The sequence below is a fragment of the Heterocephalus glaber genome, unplaced genomic scaffold (assembly GCF_053883595.1).
Source record: "Heterocephalus glaber isolate CG9 unplaced genomic scaffold, H.glaber_assembly_v1.0 deba00000942, whole genome shotgun sequence".
NCBI lineage: Eukaryota > Metazoa > Chordata > Mammalia > Rodentia > Bathyergidae > Heterocephalus > Heterocephalus glaber.
In genome coordinates this window covers 4,622,619-4,628,499 of record NW_028258174.1, presented here as the reverse complement: position 1 = coordinate 4,628,499, position 5,881 = coordinate 4,622,619, and the positions used below count along the sequence as shown (strand labels likewise).

The following is a 5,881-nucleotide window of genomic DNA, read 5'->3' as shown; positions in this document are numbered from 1 at the left end:
TCTGAGTTGGAGGCTGTTTTTCTTTAGGGCTTGAAATAAGTCACTCCAAGCTCTTCTTGCCTGGAGGGTTTGTGTTGGGAAGTCTGCTGTGATTCTGATGGGCTTTCCTTTGTATGTGATTTGTTTCTTTTCTCTAACTGCTTGTAGAACTTTGTTCTTCTGTTGAGTTTCTGGAATCTTAACAATTATATGCCTATGTGTAGATTTTTTTTGATCAAGGCTAGTCGGAGTCCTGTATGCCTCAGTTATCTGTATGTCAGGTTCTTTTTCCCTGCTTGGAAGTTTTCTACCATCACTTCTGTGAACAGTTTTTTTATGTTAGCTGCACTCTCTCCCGTTTCTTCATTGACTCTAATCAGTCTTATGTTATTCTTCTTTGCAATGTCTAGCAGCTGCTGGATTGATTTCTCATGGTCCCTTACAATTTTAGAGCAATTTTTCTTTTCCTGGTCACTAATTGCAATCTTATCTTGTATATATGAAATTCTGTCCTCACATTGGCTCATTCCACTGTGTAAGCTTTCAATGGAGTTTCTAATTTCCTGGAAATCTGTTTGTATCTGTTTTATGGATTCCATTTGTTTCCTATGTTGGGATTCCATCATGTTCCTCAGTTCCTCTATTTTTTTTAACCTGTGTCCTCTCTAGATTTATTAATCATGTCTTGCACTATGAGCACAATTCCTGCTATTATCTGAGAAATTATTTCTGATTTCATTTTTTCCAGATCCTCTTTTGTTGCCAGTTCAGGGAGTCCAGGTGGTTGAGTATCAGATTTGTTCCATCTTGTTTCCCTTTGTCATTGCTTTAGGTGATGTGGAAGTCTGGTTTGTCTGGTTTTGAGACTTATTTATGTGTCTTCTCTTTTCACCAAAGCGGGTGTGCTGCTGGTGCCCACACTGCTCACCTCCTCTGTGCTGGGGGTGTGGTTGGCAGAGCGGCCCAGAAGCCTCCTCCTGGGCGCTGGGAGCAGCTCACCTCCTCTGCACTACCCGTCTTTAATATAAGAATAATAAGGTCAGGGGTTCAGCTCAGTGGTTTCGCCATCTGCTGTGCAAGTGCAAGGACCCAAGTTCGATCCCCAGTACCAAAAAAAGAATAACAAAATCACCTATTTCATTTGCTTGTTTGTAGATTAATTGAGACATTCCATGTAAAGTGCTTACCATGCTTCTTGGCTGGGCACAAAGCAAGTGCTTAACTAAAGTTAGCTATTAATTTTGTCATTACCAATAGATACAAGATAAATGAACCCATGTTCTGAGGAATGGTGCATATATGTAAAGCTTTCAAACGATACCCAATGAGAGCCAAATGAATGGTTATTTCTATAAGTCATTGTCTAAACATTTTTATTAAGATGATGTTTTAGATCTAATGCATATAAGTACCCAGCACATTTATTTGTAATGAAGTATGTATAACGGCTGATGAAAATACAGTGTGTGTTTTATATTTTTAAAAATTCATACAGTAAAAAACACATTGTCATTAACCACCCTCAAATACCCCTCCTTACTTCAGCCAAACTCATCCCATTGTTCTTGTCACTTTCCTTTTTAAAAAAATTAATTTTACTGGTACATTTTAGGTATACAATATAGTGACATTCATCATTGGAAATTTGTACATTTACATAATATATCTCGGGTCTTAGTTTTCCCCATTCCTCTGCCCTCCCTTCAACCCCTCCACCCCTTCCTATTTACAAAGACTTTGTTTCTGTTTTTCCTTTTCTCATATTTTTTTCTTTCCCTCACCCTCCCCACTTCCCCTTCCCCTTTGAGCCTTTTCTTCCTATTTCACATTATCTATTATACATTTTGACCCTTATTTACACTTTCAGTTTCTCACACCAGAGAAGCTATTTGGTATTTACACATGATGTGTGTTCTATTTATTTTACTTAAGAGTATCTCCTTAATGTACATCCATTCAGCTGTAAATGTCTCTAATTTCTCATTCTTTATGGCTGAGTAGTACTCCATTTTATTAAAAAATGCAATTTTTTTATCCAGTTTCCAGTTGATGTATTCTTGCCACTTTCTGAAGCAGTTCTGGAAGTCTGCTTTCTTCTCTTTAGAAGGTGTAGTCAAAAATATGTTGAAGGCTGCTGCCGAGTGCCATCCAATGGAAAGGCAGACTTCTGAAAACATTACAGTGCATCTTCCTCTACCTTATTTACTGAATGTAGCATTGCATGACTTCTAAATCTATCCCAAAGGCAAAATGAACATGAAGAATGAGGCCTAAAGGTGTAGACTGACTTCAGAGCTACACTGATACCCCACCCCAGCCACTTACATATGTGTAGAGAAGATAGAGCAGAGGAGTGATGTTTGGATGTGGAATCTTTATCACTAAGTAAGAACAGTATTTTGTGATCTTGAGCATATAACATGACCTTATCTGTAAAATGAAGAAGCTGGACCAGATGTTAACAAAGTCCCTACTGATTAACCTTTCACAGCCTGAAGCCCAAGGGGTCCACTTAACCACTCACCTATAAGTTATCATTTTTGTAAAACTTACAGACCAGTCTAAGGCTAAGGTAATATTTCTCTTTTGCCTCTTGTTAGATCAAACTGAAGTTGAAGGAACTGCTTTCAATTTCGCCTGCCAATGTGCTGTATATAGATGGTTCTTGGCTGTCATGATTGAAATATCTCTGTATATTTCCTGCACCAAAAATTAATTTTGCCTCTGAGCTATCTCCAAAAATATAGCTACTATGATGCACATTTTGACATAAGCTTAAATAAGACAATCTTAATATTTCTTGTATTATAGACCTCACAGAGACTTTGTTAAAAAAAAAATAACAGCAAACACTGATGGAGCCCTTACTCTGCTTTACACGTATGTGGCCTGGTTTTTTACATGTATTTTTTTAAACCCCCAGACAACATTATAGCATTGGTTCTGTTCTTTACCTCTGAATCACTGAGAGGCTAAACAACCTGCCTCAGGTCATTTGGTGTACCCACACCAGAACCCTCAGCCACCAAACTCTCCTTAGAAAAATGCTCATGCGCACAAACACACTTTTTTAACGCACAGTTTCAGGGCATACAAGCCTCACTGAAACACTGGCCATGTGTTAGGAAACTCTGACCTGATGGTATCATAATTAAGAAAGCAGCTGGTTAGAAAACCATATTAGGCCTCCCAAAGCCAAACACTGCCAACATGGAGATATTTTCTGCATCCAGTGATTAGAAGAGGGAGAAGCCAGCCTGTGTAAGGCCGAGTCCTGGCACACACCCCATTAGAAGCTCAGCCAGTGTCATTATCCAAGTCCACCTGTTCTCAAAGTATGATCCCTAGACCAGCATATCATCATCAGCTGATTCCTACTAGAAATGCAAATACTCAGGCCCAGTCCAGATCCACTGAATCAGAAGCTGTGTTTTCATAGCCAGCCAGGGATTTGGATGCATGTCGTACTCAGAGCACCAAAGTCCAGTGAGCTGTGTGAAAATGGAGATGTGCTATGGCTACACTGTCCAGCATAGTAGCCACTTGCCACATATAGCTATTGAGCATTTGAAATGTAGTGGAGGTACTGTAGTTTAATTTTATTTAATGTAAATAAGTGGTCACATGTGGTGAGAGGATACCATACAGAACAGCACAACTTGATAGCATTCCTAACCACTCCCATGCCTTTACACCCACACAGCTTGCTTCCTTAGACACAGCACAACAAAAACTGAGTATTATTTGGAGAATTTTGTGTTGATACTATATATTTAAGTATTCTGATATTGATATAATTTAACCAGAAAATATTTGAGATGGGATCCTTGTAGCTTTAACACCAGTGAAATATTCTCTAAGAACAAACCATTTTGTATATATTTCCAAGTCAGAATTTATTGTATGTTGTACTCTCTTAGATAATTTTGTCTGCTTTAGATCCTGAGAATAAAACTTTAACTCAACAACTCAAATTTTAGAAAGGAAAAGAAATTCAGCTTATCCATGAAGGACGATTGTAGTGCTCTGTTGGTAGCAGGCAGAAATGACTTGCAGGAGTTTTTTTGTTTTTTTTTTTTTGGTACCGGGGATTGAACTCAGGACCTTGTGCTTGCAAGGCAGGTGCTGGAACCACTGAGCTAAATCCCTGGCCCCAACTTGCAGAAGTTTTGAGTGTTCCATACAAATAAAATGTCATGAATAAAGGAACAGGGACAAGAAATATGGCATTTTGAGAATTAATAGAGAACTACATTTGGCTAAAATGTGAAGTACATAGAGCATGGGAAATCCAGACCCTGACACACATTTGTGTCCAGTGGTTTGGTAGAATTCATAGCTGTACTCATTCCTAACTTCTAGCCTTTAACTGCTGATTCCTGTCTTTCAGTCTGAAACAAGGTACTCACAGTGATGAAGGTGGAGGATAGAGGGAAAGTAAGAGGTTATGAAGGCAGAAAGGACAGGACTGGCTGTCTGGTGGAATATTACATCTACTGAGGCCTGGGAACTCTGAGAGGAACTTGATACTCAAAGAGGACTTCGTCCCTGCCTAAAGGAATTTAGAGACCAGGTGAGGGATTTGACATATTAATAAATGAGTGAAAACCATGCTACCTGCTTCTTCAGAGACAATCTGCAGGATCCAGAGTGGAGGGGTGACCCTGTTCTGGTGTCGATGTCTCATGTGACAGGGAAGGAACAGTCAGAGCTGTGAGGTGCAGAGGTAGATTTGCTGGGTGACCATGAGGTCTGGGGGGTGAGGCTAAGCAAGATGCTAAAAACAATTTTCTTGTATCTTTTTTCAAAGAAGTATCAGCTTGTGTGTGTTGTATGTGTGTGTATGTACATGTATGTGCACGTGGTCACCCAGAAGCTTCTTGATGTCTCCTCTCCTTTTTTGTTGCTGGTTTCTAATCCTTGACTTCTCATCCTTGACTTCTCTCACTGGTGACCTTTTCATCATTTCTTCTCACTTGGTCTTTAGAAACAAAATCTAAATAGCCAAGCGAGTTTATTTTGGGTCTCTTTAGATTAGTGCCTCCTTTTTGCATTTGGGCTTTGTGTTTGTGTGTGTGTGTGTGTGTGTGTGTGTGTGTGTGTAGATGCCCTAACTCACATTGGAGGCTCCAGCATGCTTTGACATTGACTCAGAGCCATCCTTGTTTTTGCCACTGACTTTCTGCTGAGTCTGACTTCAACAAGTCTCACTACAATTGCATCCTGGCTAAATTTGGGCTGCTTAGTTCCTTGCTGTTGCATGGTAGCATGAACCCCTCTGACTGCTGACTCTTCCTCCTCCCTATTACCTCCTTCTCCTCCTCCTTTTTCTCCTCTACCTCCCCCTTCCTCTTCCTTTTCTTCTGCTTTCTTCTTTTTGTAGCTCTTAAGATTGAACCTGTGGTAGGTAAGCACTCTAGCACTAAGGCACATCCTCAGGCCCTTTTATTTTGAGACAGTGTCTCACTAAGTTGCCCAAACTTGGGCTCAAACTTGTGATCCTTCTGCCTCAGCTTCCTGAGTAGCTGGGCTTACAGACACGTGCTATCACACTGCTGACTTTTTGACTTGTCACCACCTCACCCATTATTTGTCTCTGACTTATGTTCCTAGAGATACTCTGATACTCTGGTTTCTCTTCAGATTGTATAAATCTTTCACCTTTTACTATAGATACTCTGTGTCACCTCACTCAGACCAGAAGATTCTTCCCCAGCAGCCTCAGGTTGGATTCTTTGGTCAAGCTGGCTGTCTGGCTGTCTTAGTTACTTTTCTCATTGCTGAGACAAAATACCCAAAACTTAAAGTTAAAGGAGGAAAGATTTGTTTAGCTCACAGTTTGAGGAGGTTTCAGTTCATAATCCACTGGCTTCAAGGCAGGGTGAAATGTCAGACAGACACT

General features: G+C 40.1%; 1 protein-coding gene across 8 annotated transcripts in view; it reads left to right on the top strand.

Annotated features, from left to right (window-relative positions):
* Mettl24 (methyltransferase like 24) overlaps window positions 1-5,881 on the top strand; it is a 131,981-nt gene that overhangs the window by 81,421 nt on the left and 44,679 nt on the right. The window lies entirely within an intron of this gene.